This window comes from Eublepharis macularius, chromosome 14, assembly GCF_028583425.1.
Source record: "Eublepharis macularius isolate TG4126 chromosome 14, MPM_Emac_v1.0, whole genome shotgun sequence".
NCBI lineage: Eukaryota > Metazoa > Chordata > Lepidosauria > Squamata > Eublepharidae > Eublepharis > Eublepharis macularius.
Window position 1 is genome coordinate 35,660,196 of NC_072803.1, and position 21,966 is coordinate 35,682,161.

General features: G+C 46.0%; 2 protein-coding genes and 1 pseudogene across 2 annotated transcripts in view; 1 reads left to right on the plus strand and 2 right to left on the minus strand.

The window, feature by feature from the left end:
• Positions 1-21,966, minus strand: part of ITPRIPL1 (ITPRIP like 1) — a 195,501-nt gene that overhangs the window by 127,643 nt on the left and 45,892 nt on the right. The window lies entirely within an intron of this gene.
• The window catches only part of LOC129341943 (uncharacterized), a 45,944-nt gene that overhangs the window by 7,319 nt on the left and 16,659 nt on the right, over positions 1-21,966 (plus strand). The window lies entirely within an intron of this gene.
• On the minus strand, positions 16,327-16,410 carry LOC129342742 (U4 spliceosomal RNA; annotated as a pseudogene).

Consider the following 21,966-nt stretch of genomic DNA (forward strand, 5'->3'; position numbering starts at 1 on the left):
AATCTTTTTTTGAACACGCTAAATGCATCTGAGATCTTTGACAGCAACCACCAGCAGCCCTGCAACTATTCAGTTTCTAAATCTGGCACCTACTAAAGAAATGGGGTATAAAGTCATATAAGCCACCAGTACTGCCCATACTACTTCTCATGAACATTAAGTTTTTACAAGCTTTGGCTGGTTAGCTAGCTCCAGCCTTTCCTGGGCAGAAAACATCTGGCCATTGTAGTGCATGCCTTAGTAATATCTGCATTAGATTACTGAAGAGCACTCTGCGTGGAGCTGCCCTTGAGAAATGTTCAGAAACTTCCTTTGGTGAAGAACGCTGCAGCCCATATGTTGACTGGAGTTGGTTGTAGGGGACGATATCCTACCAGTCTTGGTTTAGCTACACTGGCTCCCAGTTTGTTTCTGGACACAACTCAAGGTGCTGGTGTTGTTGACCTTTAAAGGCCTTATAGGGTTTGGGATAGAGATGGGCACGAACAGGAAAAAAAACCTGAACACGATGTTCATTGTTCGTTGCCATCCATGAACAGGGATTCACGAACATTGACGGACATGACATGTTCACGAACATGTTCATAGCTGGAGGTTCGTGGGAGCCAGAACAGCCCCCTTGGGACTTAGCTGAACTTGAGCCGGGGAAAGAAGAGTCCATGGGTCTCCCCCTTTCATGTCATTTTTTCTTCACAGAGGCAAAAACTGGATTGTCTGCTGGAAGCTAATTGAGGAGTTACAAACTGACATTCCCAATGTCCAATACCCACAAAATTTGCAGGAGAAATATTCCTCACTGTCCTCTGAAGACACCCCCCCCCCCAGTTTCAGAGAGATTGGACCCTGGGAAAGCCATGATCCATGGGTCCCTTCCTTTCCTGTCATTTTCTTTTCACAGTGGCAAAAACTGGACTGTCTGCTGGAAGCTACTTTGAGGGGTTACAAGCCCGAAGGAAAGCCAGAAGGAGTTCAGACAGAGTTCAGACAGTCCATGCCTATGTTGCCAGGAGAATTGATTGACTGTCTGGCTTTACGAATGGCTGATGAACGCCACAAAGAGGGCTTGGAACAAACACATATTCGCCGGGAACGGGGCCTCACAAACAGCTTGCTCGCGAACAGCGGATTGGGCTGTTCGTTGGTTTTTTTTGTTCATATTGCTGTTCGTGCCCATCTCTAGTTTGGGACCAACATACATGAAAGACCACCTACTCCCTTATGAACATATCAACCGCCACAGTCATCTTCAGAGGCCCTGCTTTGGGTGCCCACATCTGAGATTAGGTGGTAACCTGGGAGAGGACCTTCTCGGTTGTGGTACCAAAACTCTGGAACTCTCTCCCCAGGGAGATTCATCTGCCCCCCTTTGTTGCTGTCTTCCAACACTTGGAGAAGACCTTTTTGCTTCGTTTGCCATTCTCTTGCCTGCTCAATGCTTAAAATACTGTTGTTATGTCTTGTATGTATTTTAGCTCTGGTCTTAATTGTTTTAATGATATATTTCTTTCTTTTTTTGGTTTGTTGATTGGTTTTATTGATTTTAAAAACTGATATTATTATATATGTTTTAAGTTGTTAGTCACCTTGTGAGGGCAGAAAGGTGAAATATAATTTTTGTAAAATAATAAGCAGCTGAGCTAGACAATGAACAAATGAGATGGGGGCGGGGTCTGAGAGCAGGGGCAGAGCAAAGAAGGTCTGAGATTCAATCCCCAACATCTCCAGGAACAGGTGATCAGAAAGACCTTTCTCTGCCAGAGATCCTGCAGAGTTTCTGTCAGTCATACTAGACAAAATTGGGCTAGAGGAACCATGGTCTGGCTGGGTATAAGGAAGCTTTGTAACTTTCTCTGGTTTTCTTGAAAAGCTGGTGGGTTAGAGTGATAGCCAAAGATGTTGAATCTCCACTCTGACATGAAAACACACACGGTGACTAGGGTTGCCTGAAGTGATGTCATCGTGTCAGGCTACGCAGGCTGCCAGGCCAAGTTTATCAGTGGTTGGACCATGTAGCCAAGGGCAGGTGGTAGGGAGATGGCCTGGCCAGCTCAGCCCAGCCCTCCTGGAGCACCCCTTGATGGGGAACAGGGAGGCAGGGTGCTGCAGTGAGTGGCCCAACTTCCTGAGTGCCACACCACTTGCTCCCCCTGCTGGTCTTTCCCTTCCCTTCCTCCTCTTCTCCTTCCTCCCCTCCAGGCAGATATCTGGTATTTTACAAGACATTTCTCCCAGACAGCCCAAGGAAATACCAGACTGTCTGGATAAAAACTGGACACCTGGCGACCCTATGAGTGATCTTGGGCCGCTCTCTCTCTCTCAGTCCAACCTACCTCACAGGCTTATTGTTGTTTGGACAAAATGGAGGAGGGAAAAACAATGAGGTTACCTGCATTGGACCCCTCAATTTGGAGAAAAGTGGTGTATAAATATCTAAATTCCACAAACTCTCTAGGCATCTGTCTGAACTGCAGTTGGAACATCATTTTCACAAATGAGGCTAAAAGCAGTGGTAGAATTCACTTTGTTTTGTCAATCATGCAAATAATATATATTGCTTTAAGGATGCTAACCAACCAGTATTTTATCAGTGTGACTAATAAAACTGTGTTTTGTTAGATAACTAGTACTGGAATATGAAAAGCCAGTTAATTCAGTCTCTGTCTCTGTGTCATTCCCTCCCGCCCCCATGGGCTTAGGTACGTGTGTGTAAGTGTGTACCATTCTCTACTCTGGCTCAGTTACAAAAACATTTAAGGATGGCAATAGATCCTATTTCTTTTTGTTACTAAGATAATGATACCTCATGCCTTACTGATGTGTAGTGCGGCTGGGTCTCCACAAGTAATAACTCGCTTACGTGTAGCCTATGAGTACATGCAAGTTTTCTCTGCTGGGCAAATAATACCACCTCAGTATCACTTTTGGGTCAGAATAATAGTGCTGGGGAAGACATAACCTCCTTCTCCCCAAGTAACAGGGTCCTGATCTAAATTGGAGCCCCACTGCCTGAGAATTCATTTTCAACACAGGAATTAAAGTTCACGATCAGCTAGCTACCCTAGAGACTGGGCCACTTGGACTGTATTCTGTCTCAGCCACCCTGTACAGGTTATTGTGGGCACTGCCCCCTTCTCTGGGAAGCCCTATGAATCCTCTTTTTGAGAAGACCACAGAAGTTTCCCTTGTTAGGTCTTGTTCCCTTTCCAGGTTAGCTGCTTGTAATGCTACAGAGTTGCTTCACTCTTGCCCTTTCCCTGAGGAGGTGAAAGGCCTCGCCACCCAGAGCCACTTCCCTGTTCTTTCTTGGTGCACCAATTTCCACCCCCTCTTAATCAGATTCACTTTTGCAGATGCCACTTGGCAAAATTGCCCAGGGCCATTTCAGAGTATTCGTGCTCTCTACTCCCTCCGCCAACGCTCCTGTTCTTTTGACTGCACGTGGCTGACTGCCATGTGCCTGGTCAATGTGTCCTGGCATGTTTTGAGCTTTCTTTGAGCTGGTCTCTCTGCATATGTTCTCTGAGCTGCTTTATTAGCCTATTTGAAGATGGGAGACATCACTTTTTCCCACTGCTTCCTCTATTTGCTGTCTTCCTGCTGAGGGATCGAAAACTCCCAGTTGTCTGGAACTATCCTTCCCACCTCCAGACTGGGGAATAATAACAATTTCATCTGCAATTGGCTTTTAAATTGGTTTTCATGTATATACATAGCAAAACTCAACTCCAGACTGGGGTCAACTCTGATCTGATAGTCAAATGGAGAATAATGCAAATATGCTTATCATCTCTGCTTGTTGTTTCTTTGTTTGCTATACCAAATTCATAAACTACTTTTCTATTATTTAAAAAAAGACACCTAAAATGATGTATAAATTAACAACAGGAAAGAGTAAATTGCTAAAACAATTCAACAGAAATAAAAAGGTCTGGAACGGCAAGGCAGCAAGCAGCAATCCTTGGGGTTTGATTTAACAGCCGTAGCAACAATTTATTGGAGAGACTTGGCAAAATAAGGTCAAATCCACATTCACCTATTACCCGCATGTTTATCGGATGTCTTCCGTTTGCCTCCAATCCGCGATTTTTTCCTCTTCGTTCACATTCCTGCTTCCAATCCGTCTTTCTCGCGTGTCCCTCCGGTCACACGGCCGCTCGAAAACCGCTTTTTTGGGCGGGACCTTTTTTCCCTGCCCATTTTTATTTTTTTGAGCGCACTTTTCCGTTATTTCAATCTTGCCTTATAAAGAAACATCATTGAAGATAATGATGCCTCTCTTTCTCCCACTGACAGCACTGATGGCTCTCTCCCGTTTCTTTTTTGGAAATTTGGAAGCATGTGGGAAGCTTTCGTGGGCATTTCCTATGCAGGACAGTTCAGTGCCTGAATTTTACTGAAGTTTCACTTCCTTGGAGTGTCATTATTTTGATATTTCATAATTTCGATATTACAGTAATATAATATTAAAAAAAAAACACTTAAAAAGGAAGTTTCGCGTGTCCGTTCTGAGGATGGATTCACCCCAAAATGATTTTTCAGACTACCAGATTTGATTCAGAAACAGCATAATCAATAAATCCAATGCTATGAAGTCAAAAACAGTCTTTTGCAGACTACGGAGCACTTGCAAGTTGAATCAGCCAATAGGAACTCTCAGAACAGCTGGAGAGACAGGAAGGGGGGTGGTTTTTTAAAAAAAACCCGTAAATTGCGCATTGGCCGTTCACGGCCACCGTGAAACTCCCGTTGAAAACCTGTGACCACATATTCGGGAGAAATACGAATGAAATGCGTCTCTTTAATGAGGTAATGTGACCGGCACTCGGGATTGCGTGGGGAATACGGGGAACATGCGACTTAGAATGAGTAATGCGGATTTGACCTAAATTTTTACTAATTTCATAAAGCTTGTATAAAACATGGCCTCCTTGGGCAATGCATGCCCAAATCATGGTTCTAACCATGCAAACTGCCCTGCTTCATATATTTGCAGCCTGGGTCTTGTGCAGATGGAATCCTTAGGAAGCCAAGCTGTATTAAACAGGAGGAGTTGACATGCCCAAAAAAGGGTTTCTGGCAGAACTGAAATGGCACATGATGTTGGAATTCCATGACTGGGAATACGGATATGTCCTTTGGCCCTGGAAGTCAGCAGTGGGGGAAGATATGAACTGGGTCTGTAGCACTGGGGAAGAGGGGGCTCTCTCTTTCCCCCTGAACCATTTCATGGATTGAAAACGGCCCTCTTAAGCTGAATTTAGTACTTGCTGGTGAAAATGACAAGTCACCTCCTCACCCTCCACAGCTGCTTTTTAAGAAGTTCTGTATCTGGAGTTGCAGAAAGAAGTACAGTTCATTAGAGGTGGGGAATGTGGGGGGGCATGGCCTTGAGCTACTGTCCTGGAATGCCAGATTAAAAGAAGAGCAGACTTTCTTCTTCCCTTTTTGGCCAATCTACAACCACTGTCCCTGAAGCCAGGCAAGGCAGCTAGCACCTCACCTCAACTCAGGCCCAGTACCCCACGTGGATTCTCTGTGCTTGATTGGTGCTCCTTTGATGATTGACAGCAGACTGTATGTGGAATGTGACCCCCCCCTCCCTTTTGAAAACATTGTGTTTGGAGCCATGTGCAGAGGTATGCTAGTTCTATCTGCAAGGATGGTCCGTTTGCATGTGCTGGTCATCACTTGATGTTGTAATGATCAAGTGATGGCTCATTCATATGATAGAAAAGAGTCCAGTAGCACCTTTAAGACTAACCAATTTTACTGTAGCATAAGCTTTCGAGAATCACAGTTCTCTTCGTCAGATGCATTCATATGATGACATATGAATTCCATCTGTGAGATCATTTCCTATTCATGGAAGACGCTGGGTGAGGCGTGTATTCTGATCCTTACCCCATGATGGTGCCTGACAAAAGTTACGTTCCATGGGCCAAGATATCATCAAGGCAAGAAATGGCAGCATCTGCAGCTCTGGCAACAATGTTCTTATCAGGGTTCCTGCCCTTTGTGCAATCCAGAGGATTTGTGGCAAATTAGCCACTCTGTCCTATATTGTTGGCTGACTGGGGCCGGCTTCCCTTACTTAGCCTGATATTGCCGCCGGTGCCTGCACACAGGAAGTAGGTGGAAGAGCTCAGCTACTTAATCTCTTTGGGCTCAGGAGAATTTAGCTGGCCTTGGCAGGGTCACTGGCTTCCCTGCTGCCAGCAAGCGCTGAGGTAACAGTTGGAGAAGGACTTAATTCCATTGCTTAGCAGTGTGTGTGTGTGTGAGCTCATGTCAAGGGGAATCATCAAACTAGTGTGGAGTGTTTTGCCAGCTGCAAAGTAACAAGGAGCTCAAGGTAGAGGACGCCATTAACGTAGCTGGAAATGATGTTGTGTTGTCATGCAACACCGTTGCTCCTCACTTGCACCCCGTCCCACTGCTCCATTGAGCACCAGTGAGGGATGAGGAACACCAGCAGGGGATTCCCCTGCTCCTAGCTGGCACATGGCAACCCCTTCCCTCCTTAACCTCTGCCTTCCCCAGGCACCACCCCTAAATCTCCAGCAATTGCCCAAGTTGGAGTTGGCAACCCTGTCAGTTATTTCCTCCCCACATCTCTCCCAGTGCAGAAACACACACACTGTTAAGGGCCCTTACATTTTATTTGAGAGGTTGCCTTTTTTACATTAAAAAGGACAAGACTGAAAGGGCTTTCTTAAAATCGTGTCGCTGCCTCTGCCAGGAATCACACTCCAAGATGACTTAATTAACACCAATTTGACAGTATCTTTAACATTCCAGTTTCGGACTAAGGAGACTTCCTCCAGCTTAAGTGGCTCTTCCTCCAATAAAAGAGCCACTTAAATTGAAGGAAGGCTCCTCAAGTCTGGAGGAAGTGCATCCAGAGCCCAGCCTCAGGCAGGATACTGCCCATTTGCATTATTTAAGCTCAGTGTTATATTCCTGATCAAAGAAAAAACAGACTGCCAGAAGATTGGACTTCTCCCACCCAGTTTATTGTTATGGGGCTGGAAGGAAGGTAGCCATTTTGGAGTAGTTCATAATGGACTGATGTGATTATAGTGCTAAAAGGAAGAAAATGCATCGACAATTGCATATCTGCATATGTTAATCCTGTAAATGTATGCAAAAAAAGTTAGATACCTGGAGACAGATCTTGCTTTCATTCAGTTGATTTGTTTAAATCACTCAACGTTTTAAAGCCACCTAGGGAGAATTCCAGTCCCAAAACAAAGGGGCAGAAATATCTCCACCAGCAGAGTGTTGGTGCAATGGAGGAAGAGGCTTTGGGCAACAACTGCAACAATGTCATCTTGCTGTTAGGGAGCATGGGATGACATGGCTTCACATTGGTCTAAGAAGCCTGCGCCTTTTTGCTGCCTGTTTTGACTGCTGGTGGAAGGAAGCACTGCTCCTTCCTTACAACTCCAAAAGCACAACATGAATGGAAACCCTCATTAGAAGATCTACAAGTGGGGGACCCCCAAGGACTTGCAGGGGGCATTTCATTTCCTCTCTCCCCATTCCATGAAAGCCCCCGTAGCCTTTTCCTGCTTCCTTCTCTCATTCCCACCCACCACCACCAAACCTTCCTTTCTCTGCCACTCTGCCTTCAACTTTCCCTCCTTTCCTCCCAGTGGCATCCTCTACATGGGAAAACTATGACCTGGTTGTGTGGAGCTGGCCGCCAAGCTGAGCCTAGTTGTGCACTGTGCAGTGCTGGCCACTGGGCTCAGTTGCACAATGCTGGCTGCTGGGCCAAGCTCCGTTGTGCAGTGGATAGGAACGCCAGCTCTGGGCTGGGAAATTCCTAGAGATCTGGGGGTTGATCCTGGGAAGTGCAGAGTTTGGAAAGGAGAGGCACTGGATAGCTTCCACCCTCCAAAGCAGTCATTTTCTTTCATAGAGTTGCCAGGTCCCCTTAACCTCCTGGTGGGAGGGGTGGACAACCTGGCACTTACCGGAAGCATCCCACGAATACCAGACATCTGGCTCCTCCTCTTCCCTTGTTGCCTAGCCCAACCATCTGTGGTTGCATGGCATTGCCACGGGCCAGGGAAGTGGAAGCTTGGCTGCCTGGCCTCCTGCATGGTGCCGACATGAGTGGGCTGCTTGGCCAGCATCCTGTGCTTGTGCAACACTGTGCTGGAGTGGCTAGCCAGCCGGAGGGGGGCAGCAGAAGTGGTAGCATGGTGGCGTCACTTCCTATGGTTCACAGGACCTGCCAATGGCAGGCAAACTCCCAGGGATTTGCCCCCTTGCCCGCTGATCCACCAGCAATTGGCAGGAGATGGCAAGCCCCCCCCCCTGAGTCACCTGACACTGGCAGGAACGCCAGAAATTTGTTCCCAGGGAGTGTGACAATGTTACTTCTGGAAGTGATGTTGTTGCAGTGGAAGTGGGATTGCTCCCGCACTTTTGGAGCGCTCCTGTGACTGGCGCAACAATGTCACTTCCGGAAGTGATGTCATCACACAGGCACCGGAGCATGCGCGCAAAGACAGAGCAAGCGACCAGCACAAAGTAAGTGCCAGGTCCCCCCTCCTCCCACTGGGAGGGTATAGGAACCTGGCAACCCTACTCCTGTAGCGACATCCTTATGCTAGCCAGGACCACACACACACACTGCACACACGCATGAATATTACAGAAAGGTTAGTATGGCCTCCCTCTCTCCAGGGTCCCATATTTTTCCAGACCCCACCTGGCAACCCTGTTTGGAGGAGGGGGTAGATGGGAAGAGCAGATTTGGGGGAGGGAGCTATGTGGGGATGGCATAGAGTCTCCCGTCTGAACCCGCCATTCCTTTAAGGGAACTGATTTCCGTAGTTTAGCTGTAATTTCAAGAGAACTCCATTCCCTACTTGGAGGTTGGCAATGCTAGTTGGGAATGCCTTACCCTCCTTCTTGAGAGAAATGAAATCAAAGGTGTGTGTGGGGGGTCCCCTTTCCCAACTCCATTTCCAGCCATTCTTTCTTGCCTAGTTTGCTTCCATGGCAGAGTGTGGATTTAAACCTCTGGCTCCCTCATCCTAGTCTGGTACTCTCACCTCTAGCTTACACTGACTTTTCAAGAAAAGGCAGAGGAACTTACAAAACTGCCTTAGACCTAGCCATATCATTGTACCTGAGTGGAGTTTTTTTTTTTTTACCTATTTCAACATGATTGCACCATTCACACTTGATGCGCCACATACTTTGCCATTTACATTTGGGTGCTTGTCGTGCCTGGATTTAAGAAGTACGGTGTGAATTGGATCGCAGTCTCTATCTTGAATTTCACAGTCTGACCTGATCAGACTCTGCAGGCAGAACAAATGGATCAGAGACCCTGGAGTTTCCCCCTGCCTTCCTCTTTAGCACCAAGGCCATGATCCTTTCATGAATAAAGCTTATTAGCCCATTAAGCAAATAAATCATGAATCCATGAGTGAAATAAAACCAGAATTCCACAGGGAGATGGAGACAGCAGCCCTTGCTCACTGCCCCAGAGGCCTTCCAGACCTCTAACAAAGGTCTGGCTAGATTCAGCACTCTCAGCTGTTCAATTGGCGAGCCTCAAAGCTCCCCCAAGCACAGCTGCATCTGACCTACTGAGCAGCATCCTGCCCTCTGTATTATCCATGCATCTATCTACCCTAGTTTCTGCTCCAGGCCAGCAGACGTGGCATGAATAAGGCTACTGCTTCCAAGAAGTGTATGCCCTACATCTTGGAAATGCAGTCCCAGCGGGAGGCCGCTGATGGAAAGAGCAAGCTGGCTGCAACTTGGAGCCTGCCTGGCGTGGGAGCTCCCCCAGGCACAGGTGATGCTTCAGAATTGTTGCTGGGTGGGGCAGTCTGAGTTGGCAAGGTGCCTTTGTGTTGTCAGACAGGTAAAGCCTTCTCTGACAGGCAGATGCAGGAGACAGCTATGCACTCCAAGGAACCCTAAGCGACTGGGCACATCTATTTGCATGCATGTCCACTAGATGCCAAGTGCATCTACTTCCCTCCTCCTCTCAGATGACAGAGACTTAAAGGAGAGGCCTGTGGGGAAGGGTGAAGAGCAGGGACTCGCACAGCAACATTTCAACTACACCCCTCTCCCAGGCCTAGGGTTTTTCTATGTACCAGAAAACTGGAAATGTCCCTGTAAAAACTTTCAGAGCCTATGCATGAATTCCCACATACTTCTGTGAGGTTTGATGGGTGAATATGAGGAAACAGGGAAGGATATGTAGCAGAGATACCTAGAAACTATTCTTGGGCTGAGTGCTGGTTGAGTGCCAAAACTCAGCTGCAGAAAATGTAAAGGGATCACCAGGAACATAGTGACTCTGGGAATGTGAAGAGTGCCTTTATTTTACCGCTTTAAAAAACAGACATCTTCACCAATTCTGAGATTAGGACTTCTTGAGAATATAGCTTTCAGGCCAATTTATTTCAGAAATTAAGACACTATTACTCAAATTGGGAAACTCCTTTCTCCAAAGGGGGATGGTTGTGAAGATGCTTGCAAAGTGATCACAAGCATGTTTTCATGTTAATGTCCATGTTAATATTTTCACGTTAATGCTCAAAGCCCATCATGTTTGTGACCTTCACTGGAAAACTCATGACTGTAGCCTTCAGCTTGGGTTGAGGATGAAAGTGTGTACAGCTAGAAGGTGAAAAGGCAACCTGGTTACACCAAATAAGGTTTGTAAGGACAGGAAAAATCTAGAGCAGTAAGTACCATGATTTATATCCAGAATGTCCCAGTCTCAGTCTCTAGTATCTACAGGTAATGGCTGGAAAGATTTCCACCCCCCCCCCCAAACCCCACCCAGAGAACATATTACTGGAGCTGGGTTGCCAACCTCCAGGTGGGGCCTGGGGATCTTCCAGAACTACAACTGATCTCCAGACTACAGATATCAGTTCCCATGAAGAAAAATGACCACCGTGGAGTGCATCGCACCCTGCTAAAGCCCTTTCTCTGCCCAATCCCTGCCTGTTTCTGGATGCACCTCCAAATCTCAAGGAATATCCCAGCTCAGAGTTGCAAAGGCAGAAACAGATGTGATTTTTCTTTTTAAAGTACATTTGTATCCTACCCTTTCTCCAAGGAGTGCAGAGAGACACAGATAATTCTCCCGTCCTCCATTTTATCCTTCCAACAGCAATCCTGTGAGACAGGTTAGACTGCAAAAGAGTGACTGGCCCAAGGTCACCCAGTGAGCTTCCACGGCAGTGTGGGGATTTGAACCTGGGTCTCCCAGCCCACTGCAACACCACACCGACAGTCATGTGAGCAGACAGCAGACAGGGGAGGATCAGTGGGAGGGAGGGCTGCTTAAGATCCACTGATCTTCTCCTGCAAATACTTCTCAGACCATCCGCCCCAGCTTGCTCACATTTCAGAACAGCTGGGGAAATAATCAATTCCAAATGGCTGAATGGAGGAGGGAGGATATGTATGAATGACAGACGGGGAAGCAGTTCAGGATTTCAAACACTACTGCAGAGGAACCAGTGCTAATGTGGGCTACATTTGTAGGAGAAGAATTGAAGGGGTTGTGTAACCCTTCTCTCCCCCCCACATCATCATGACTCCTGCAAGCCATTTTGAATTGATTTGTGACCAGCTAAATTCTGAATTGGGCTGCTAGGTTCCCACTGATAGTAGAGGATCCCTGCCACCCGTTGGATCACCACTGCTCAGCTGGCCAGTGGGAGAAAAACTGGGGGGGAGGGCTATCGGGCAGGATCCTGACATGCTGGTGTCACTTCTCATGCACCTGGAAGTGATGTGAGCACATTGCCAGAGACACTTTAGCATAGATTTTGCCCAAATGTTGAGAGTGTCCCCAGTGACATGCTGATGTCACTTCCAGGCACACGGGGAGTGACATCAGCAAGTCGTCATTGATGTAACTGTGATGGCAAGGCCCCCACAGCAGGTAAGTCTCCTGCTGTTTGCCAGGGGGGGACTTGGCAACCCTACTTCCAAAACACAAAGTTCTATAAAAGGAAAAATAGCCTGAGGGGAAATGCAAGGGAGAAGCAATGAGATGCAAGACGGCCTGTGTACAAACAGTGAGTTTATCGGGGAGTTAGGATTAGAGACTTCCAGGCGGGGGCTGGAGTTCTCCCGGAATTACAGTTGATCTCCAGACTACAGAGATAAATTCCCCTGGGAAAAAACGGCAGTTTTGAAGAATAGGCTGAACAGAATCCCATCCTCAGCAGACATTGCTCACAAATGTCCAGGAATTTTCTCAAGCCAGAATTGGAAACCCTAGTGGGAGCCCCCCTCCCCCATCTTCAATTCTCTTCTGCAAATGCCCAAGGTCACCCAAAGGCATCGGTTCACGTCAACAGCACAAATTCCTTTAAAAATGTAATTATTTGACTTGTATCGATAAAGTTGCTATATTCAAAGCCCTTCTCTTCCACGGATGCTTGCTGAGTGACCTTGAGCCAGTCACACACTATTAGCTCAACCTACCCCACAGGGTTGTTGCAAAGATAAAATGGAAGAGGGGAGTATTACTACGTGGGTCCCCATTGGGAAGACAAGCAAAATTAGTGGTATGGTATGAGCTTTCGCAAGTCACACCTCACTTCTTCAGCTCTTGATCTATCAATACATCAGACTGAGCAAGGAATAAAAGAAAAGGTGACCAAACAGCAATCCTCTATCCCTAGGTCTATACAAACCCTGGAAGATGGTAAATTAGGGCAGGCTATTGCACTCTTCTGTTCTTAGCATTGCACTCTCCTGGTTTCATTGCTGGTCATGGCATGCTCATGGCTGTCATAAGGCAAGTCAGGTGTGAGATAGCTCTCAGCAGGAAGACAAGATGGCTAAGACAGCTTGTTCCTCGTGGTCAGGGAATTTACAATCTATCCTTTTGCCTGCCCTTTGTGGGTCACCTTTCTTATCCTGTTCCCAAAGGATGATATCTTCTTTCCCTTTTGGCTTCCTTGGCTCTGTGGTCTTAGGTGTGACTCTAGCCTAAGTGGAACCCTGACTGCCTTTGTTCTCTCCTGAGTAGGGTCATCTTCCCATCTAAGGCGCAGGATGGCTCTGTGGTTAGGCAGTGACTCAGAGTCTCTATACAATACTTTTGACACGTGTTCTTCATGTGTCGGGAGACACAATGTTAGCCAGGAAGCATAGTTTTAAATGACAGACCGGCAGAGTTCGCTCTGCAGGGGACAGATTCTCTCACAGCCCTCTGCCACCTCTGGTGTGCTCAACTGTCACCCCTTCTGGAGCCTTTATTCCTCTGAGGCTCAGTTAATTCAAAGTTTTAAGCAGCGAGGGCAGCAGGGTACAGGCTCTACAAGAGGAGACAGTCCAGCACACCAGAGTTGGCAAAGAGCTGTAAGAGAATCCATCCCCTCTGGAGCGATCTCTGCCAGCTGTCTTTCAAAACTACGCTTCCCGGCTAACATTGCATCTCCCGACACTTGATGGACACACATTCTGGTGTGTCATGTAGAGAGACTGTCATTTCCCCTAGAGCTCAGGTTAAGCTGTAATAAGGCACTTTGGAACTTCTGAGCCTATACAGAGCATAGACCTAGTTAATGTAACCATTTTCCAGGTCTGGATTTGGTGTCATGTATGTCTGTATAGGAAGCTACATGGTACAATTTCATTAAGTTTTACACTCCATGAACTGAGCAATGTGTGCTTTGGTTCTGACCTAGCAGTCCCGAAGAGCATTGAAATTGGCACCAGCCTGCCATAAACATGCACCACAGCCATTGCTCAAAGGGCCTTGCTGTGGCCCAGCACATTTAGATTGCTCTCCCTTTCTCTCTCTTTCTGACTCCATGCAGGGCAGAGCCCGGTTCCCACGCTAGCCTCACCTTGCCCCAAGCTACTCTCCCACTCTGTACCCAAAGTGGGGCGGACAGTCACCTGTCATTGCCACGAGCTCTTGCTGCTGCCACCTCGCCCAGGCTGGGAGTGGGCGGAGGAGCAGGCAGCCTCTCCCAGTTCTGCATTTGGCTTTTGCTAAAGCTTTGGCCTCAGCATCCCTGCCAGCTCTTACTCAGTCCACTCCTACTTCTTGTTTGCAGTGGATAAAGCATGCTGGCAGCACGTGCAATGGGTCCGTTGCTTTAAATTTTAGGGACAAGGGGTTGAGACCTGAGCTGCATAATGTGACCTACTTGGCAAAACAAGAATCAAGCACACACAGAGGACATTATTTGTTTGGGGGTGGGGAGGAGTCCAATTTTGCTCACACGATTCCTGCAGGCTGCATAAACAAGTGATTTCAACCTACGCCAGTTGCTGACCTGTCCATGCTGCTGATCGAGGCTCCTATCAGATATACTACCATGAGCTATGGAGTGTCAGTGGATACAAATGGACGGAACACTTCCAATTCCAAGTGAATATGTTTGAGCTTAGACTTGGAAAAATGGCATAGCATGAAAAGATGAGCTGCAACAGACAGCCCTATTTAGGGTTGTCAGGTTGTTTCCCCCATCAAATTGGACCCTGGGGAGAAGGAGCCCCCAGCACTAACTGTTGTTAAGTACTTTGCGTGCTCTGTTGGCCCCGGTGAGATGACATCACTTCCAGAAATGACATCGTCACTGGCCACTCCCCCAGTGCTCAGGAGGTTAGGCGAGTGGGCTGGCCAGCTGCTCCCCCAACACCCAGGAGGCCAGGCAGGCGGGCTGAGCAGGCGAGAGAGCTGTGCTGCCTGGAAGTAGGGGGGAGGAGGAGGAGGAGGCGGTGGAGGCGGTGCACAAAAGCCTGCTGGCACTGCCATCAGCTCCTGCACACCAGTGGCCAGCCACTCCTCCTCCTCACACAAAAATACTGGACTGATTGAGGCTCCTATCAGATATACTACCATGAGCTATGGAGTGTCAGTGGATACAAATGGACAGAACACTACCAAGTGAATATGTTTGAGCTTAGACTTGGATAATGGCATAGCATGAAAAGATGAGCTGCAACAGACAGCCCTATTTAGGTTTGTCAGGTTGTCTCCCCCATCAAACTGGACCCTGGGGAAGAGCCCCCAGCATCAGCAAAAATATGTCCAGTATTTTAACTCAGTTTCCCCTGGACAGTCCAAGGAAATACCGGACTGTCCAGGTGAAAACCAGACACTGGATAACCCTAATCCTATTGATATATAGTCACTTCTGATTAAACATCATAGGATTGAACCATTAATGGTAAATTAAAGGCATCTCAGTCTCCAGAGACTATGAAAAAATATTGGCCTCTAAAAATCTGTTTTCAGGAAACAGCAGCCCTTAACCTAGTGTGTGCTGGTTGTATGTAGTTAATTATCAAATGGTGAGAGCACGACTTTGATTTCTAAATGTGGCCAAAAGTTTCCTTGTTTTGTATTACGTAACATAACCTTACTGTATGAAAAATAAGTTGTTGAGCCAGGGGCCGTCGTCACACGGGCTTAAAATTAGCGCGAAAATTGCGCAATCTACCGCAAAATTCCCACCTTATTCTGGCACTGTTGCGAGTCTGAGATTTCTCCTCTGGTCTCAATTTTCGCGCTATAATCTGCTTCCGTGTGACCATCCGGCATCGATTTCTATCCCATAATGACGGAATTTTCCCTTTCTTATCTTGACCCGTTATCCCAGACGCCCTTTCGTGCTCTCCTGCAGCGAGCTCCTTTTTTTTTTTAAAAAAAACGTCCTTATATCGCTATAACGTCATAATATTATAAAAATACAAAGCAATGAAAGAGTGTTCTTTCTATGCTGCTCGAGCAGCATAGACCGAAAAAGTCTTTCCGCTGCCCTTTGCCTCCGACGGAGGGATCGCAGGTGTGCATGGCACAGAGTGAACGTGCTCTGAACCATCAAAACAACCAGTTGGGCCACCAGAACTACAAGTTCACTCGGTGGAGCCATGGTTGAGTCTTCGGCGATGGGGATCACGTCAGACAGGGGTTTTTCTCAGAACAAGAGTATATTTATGGATGTTCAAATTAGGAAGAAAAACAATCTTAGCCAATGTTCAAGCTGCTTCCAGGGCGGGAAAACTTGGCCAACCTATCCTGCTCTTTTGGGGTTGGGCTAACGTTTGGTTATAACGATGTAATGTTGTTATAACGCAATAAAGCGGAAAAAATTTTTTTTAAAAAGGGGGGAGGAGTTTTTTCTGTGCCCGTTCAAAATGACGGCACAGAGCGCTACAGTGTGAACAACTCGAAGCGGGAGGAGATGGTATTTGACAAAAGATTGCGTCATGGCGCCGATAGGAACAATAGCGCCACATAATGGAAATTTGACGGAATAAACGCCCGTGTGACGACGGCCAGGGTTTGGGTGAGTTCTGGATCAATTTGGGAAAGTTTTCAATCAGCAATAATAGTGCCTTGGATTAACCTTGTTAGCTACAATATTGCCACTGCACAAATCAATTGAGACCTGCAATGCTTCTTTGTCTCATAAACTGTGTTCTTCTGATTAGTGTGTTGTGTAGTGCCAGTTTACACAGTCAAAAAAACATTTGCCTCTATTCTCCCCTACAGGGCATATGTGCTGCTTAGAACGTAGGGTAGGTAAAACCTGGGCCTCTGCCTTTATCCCCTCCCTGAGGCTGCATAGCCCTACCTGTCAGTGGGTACCTACAAAGTTTTGGCAATCCAAAACAATGCAACAGCTCATGCAAACAGGGCCTGTGAGTTGTGCAATGATTTAGTCAGAAAGTGGGGAGCACTGCACAGAAAACCAATTGGGATGATCTCACTGGATCGGAATATCTGTTAATTATTTTTGTTGGATGACATCAATAATTCTTTTCACACAACATTCCAGGGAGAGTGAACATGGTATAGAGTGAGGAAGAGGTATTGCAGCAGCAAGGCCGTCGTCACACGGGCGTTTATTCCGTCAAATTTCCATTATGTGGCGCTATTGTTCCTATCGGCGCCATGACGCAATCTTTTGTCAAATACCATCTCCTCCCGCTTCGAGTTGTTCACACTGTAGCGCTCTGTGCCGTCATTTTGAACGGGCACAGAAAAAACTCCTCCCCCCTTTTTAAAAATTTTTTTTTCCGCTTTATTGCGTTATAACAACATTACATCGTTATAACCAAACGTTAGCCCAACCCCAAAAGAGCAGGATAGGTTGGCCAAGTTTTCCCGCCCTGGAAGCAGCTTGAACATTGGCTAAGATTGTTTTTCTTCCTAATTTGAACATCCATAAATATACTCTTGTTCTGAGAAAAACCCCTGTCTGACGTGATCCCCATCGCCGAAGACTCAACCATGGCTCCACCGAGTGAACTTGTAGTTCTGGTGGCCCAACTGGTTGTTTTGATGGTTCAGAGCACGTTCACTCTGTGCCATGCACACCTGCGATCCCTCCGTCGGAGGCAAAGGGCAGCGGAAAGACTTTTTCGGTCTATGCTGCTCGAGCAGCATAGAAAGAACACTCTTTCATTGCTTTGTATTTTTATAATATTATGACGTTATAGCGATATAAGGACGTTTTTTTTTTAAAAAAAAAGGAGCTCGCTGCAGGAGAGCACGAAAGGGCGTCTGGGATAACGGGTCAAGATAAGAAAGGGAAAATTCCGTCATTATGGGATAGAAATCAATGCCGGATGGTCACACGGAAGCAGATTATAGCGCGAAAATTGAGACCAGAGGAGAAATCTCAGACTCGCAACAGTGCCAGAATAAGGTGGGAATTTTGCGGTAGATTGCGCAATTTTCGCGCTAATTTTAAGCCCGTGTGACGACGGCCCAAGTTGCACCTTGATTTACTGAACATCCACATTGCATGCATTCAGTCTTCCAGAATGTTGTGTGAAAAGTTTTCCTGTCAGGCATGGGAATCACTCTCTCATCGCTTCCCAGGAAACAGAAAATAGATTGACCAACCAGAATAACAGTCAGGTCCGAATGTTTTGTGTTGTTATCAGATATATCAGAAATTATAGCAGTAGAATGAGTTTTAGTAATTGTATGAACAGGCGTGATTTTAGATAGACCTTGATTAATTTTTGGTCACCTCCATACAGTTGTTCTGGTTCAGCTTGGGTCTGAACATGCAGTGGGTTTTCTTTTAGACCTTCCTCATAGCATCAAGATGCATTTGTGCACTTTCTGGCTTCTGTCCCATTTTGCTAGGATATTTCTTAAATCTGCTTTCCTGTGTCTTTTTTTTGGTTTTGTTTTGGCAAGATCTCAGTCAAAATGCTGTGTGGACTAGAATGTATAGACATGGTCACTGCTCCCTCCTACTCACCAAAGGGATTTTTGAGGCTTTGTTCTTAATTGGTGATTGACATATCACTATAACACTATTGTGATAAGTCAATAGCCAGTTAAGAATCCCCTCCAAAGCTCCTCTGTGGTGTGTGTTGAGGGGGAGGGTAATTGTACCCATAGGGGACTGAGGCAAGGAAAGTTCAAGGAAACCCACCTTCTGTATGCTCTGTTGATGCTACAAATGCCTCCAGGTTGGCAGCAGCATCAAGAGTCTTGGTTGTGTGAAATCAGCCATTATTCAAATGCACATTTTGGGGTGTGGATTTAAAAGGGTTAAGCCAAGGAGCTCATATGAAAGGGGGGTTCTGAGGATGGAGCTGATGGAAGATAGAGAAGTGGCATCTTTTACATGGGGAGTTCCAGGTATAAAGAGTTGACAGACTTTGGGACCATTGATGGTAGTAGACTGGAACAGGAAAGAATGCAGAAAGGAAATAATGGAAAACAAGGGTGGAAAGATAATAGACAACACATTGCCTAATAATTATTTGGGTACTTTTGATCTCAAGGCTACTTATTTTGTGTTCAATGGCTGGTTGCACCCAAAGGTATGTCTTTGTGGTGTTCTTGTCGGAGAAGAGAACCTCACAACCCACACAGCAATTCTGCTGCTGTCAGCTAAACTGTGAGGCAGAGCAAAGTGACCAGGTAGTTGATGTATGGGTGGTGCAAAACAAGTGGAAGAGACGGAAGGACATTGCACAATAATTATAATATTATCAAGTGGCCCTTTTTGTTAAGTGCTAACAAACAGAGGTCGAATCCACATTCACCCATTACCTGCATGTTTATCGGATATCTTCCGTTTGCCTCCAATCCGCGATTTTTCCCTCTTCGTTCACATTCCTGCTTCCAATCCGTCTTTCTCACGCGTCCCTCCGGTCACACGGCTGCTCGAAAACCGCTTTTTGGGGCGGGACCTTTTTTTCCCACCCATTTTTTAAAAAAAATTTTTGAGTGCACTTTTCCGTTATTTCGATCTTGCCTTATAAAGAAACATCATTGAAGATAATGATGCCTCTTTCCCCCACTGACAGCACTGATGGCTCTCTCCCGTTTCTTTTTTGGAAATTTGGAAGCATGTGGGAAGCTTTCGTGGGCATTTCCTATGCAGGACAGTTCAGTGCCTGAATTTTACTGAAGTTTCACTTCCTTGGAGTGTCATTATTTCGATATTTCGTAATTTTGATATTACAGTAATATAAAATAAAAAAATAAAAAACAGTTAAAAAGTTTCGCAAGTCCGTTCTGAGGATGGATTCACCCCAAAATGATTTTTCAAACTACTAGATTTGATTCAGAAACAGCATAATCAATAAATCCAATGCTATGAAGTCAAAAACAGTCTTTTGCAGACTACGGAGCACTTGCAAGTTGAATCAGCCAATAGGAACTCTCAGAACGGCCGGAGAGACAGGAAGGGGGGTGTTTTTTTAAAAAAACCGCGTAAATTGCGCATTGGCCCGTTCACGGCCAGAGGGAAACTCCTGTTGAAAACCTGTGACCACATGTTCGGGAGAAATGCGAATGAAATGCGTCTGTTTAATGAGGTAATGTGACCGGCACTCGGGATTGCATGGGGAATGCGGGGAACATGCGACTTAGAATGAGTAATGTGGATTTGACCAGAGTCTTTTTAAAATATGTCCTGCTTGCTGTATTTCTGGTTTAACCTTAAAGCACTAAATTGGCCATCTAGGAAAGTCCCATATGAAGGAATCCTAAAAAGCTTTATTCCTGGCCTGACTGTTTGGCTAGAAAGACTGCTGTGGGAGTGGGGGACAATATGCAGCCAGTGCCAGTGGGGTAAGGAAACTGCTGAGATCTTGTCCTTTTAATGGGTCCATCACAAAAAATCAGCACTACTATCTTGGTTTTCTCTCTCTTCCCAGTACCTCCCAAGATTGGGGCTACATAGACTGCCACTGACTTGCCTAGGCCAGGTATGGAGATCACTCCCCAGCATTTCTTGTGAAGCGGTGCTAACGGGGCAGTGAGTTGCAGTGTCAGTTCTGGTCCTGCCTGGCCTACTTTGAAGCTGTCTCCAAACTTGTTAAATCTCATTTGGGATAAGAAAGCTCACTAGAGACCACTAGGGCAACTCAAAGCATGCTAGAGCATTCTCTTTGCATCATCAACATGTCCTCACCTGTGTCCCTGTCCCACATTTTGAGATGTGTACGTAATAGATCTACTAAGCCCTGGTGGGACAGAGGTTCCCATTACTGAGAAAAATAACAAAAAAAAACTGGCTGTTGGCCCAATGGCATGTCACTTCTGGAGAAAACCTGGAAGTTATGTTAGTCCTAGGAATAGCCAGGAACACTATGGTTTTACCATAGGTATGACATCACCCATGGTCCCCCCATGTTCCCACCTCTGTCTCCTGCTGTTATGGAACCCTTCTGTTCTAGGCCTGAACTGGTTCTAATAATAGGAGCTATATACAGTTGCCAGCTGAGCACTGGTACCCAGTGGGAAAAAGGGAGGGACAGGGACTTTCCTGATCAAAATGATGCCAATGTTGTGATAACACTTCTGACATGGACCAAAGGAGACATTATTGCATCAGCATGATGCTTTAGGATTAATCAAAAATGCTATGGTTTAACCATAGAGTTCCAAGTGAATCCTACAGCATTTTGATGTTACCAGAAGTGATGTCATAGCATCAGCATGACATCCAATTGCCTCCTATATTTCTCCTCTGTCGTGTGGCAGTGGGGAACAGGGCATTCAGAGCAGGTATCCCACTATAGCAGAAGACCTGGCTATCCTGTTTTCTGGGCCTAACTGGAACTTTATGTTGTCCTCATGTCTGCCCCAATCCAGACAACCAAAAGTGTGCTGGGAGTTCAATGCTTAAACTGCTTCTTAGGCACTAGGAGGCTCAATTTGGATCAGAACCAAAGCATATGGGGAGAGAGTGTATGAGCCTTCTTTCACACATGTTTTCCTGATCTGAAACACCTCAGAGACCCATTGTTTGCTCTACTGGGGAAACTTATGTGTAGCCCATATGTACACTGAGACTGAAGGCACATTACAACTAAAAGCAGTGCAGTAAGAACAGTGCAATATAGAGAACCAACAAAACTAGAGAATAAGCTGATATGGACAATAAAGCAGCATTACAAGATTTAGAGAACAATGCAGTCTTGGAGGACATGCACTGGTAATAGTGCTGTGTTAAAGGTGGATTACAAAATTAGAGTTAAAAAACAACATAATATACACAATGAACTACCTTACATTCCATAGACACTAATTACATTATTAATTTTATACAAAAGCCCTTTTGAATAATTCTGTTTTACATTCTGTGAAGAAGTAAGAGTGGGATCCTTCCTGTCTTTATAAAAATGCCCTTGTGAACAGTTTGGTTTAATAAGTTCTGTGGAATGACAGGGGTATGAGAACCTTCCTGAGGCAAGCCTTTCCTCCAAGTGGGAGCCACATAAGAGAAAGCGCAGCTTACTAGTAGCTGCTGTTCATACCCATTGGCAGGGTGGCACCTTCAAAAGGCTTTGCTTGGATGAGCGCATCTATCAGAACATACTATCAGGGAGAGTAGAAAAAAGCAAGAGTCCAGTAGCACCTATAAGACTAACAAATTTTTTGCAGGAAAAAGAAATTGTTTCTTCTAACATTCATTGTCAAGAACTATTGAATTTCTAAATGTATGGAACTCCTTA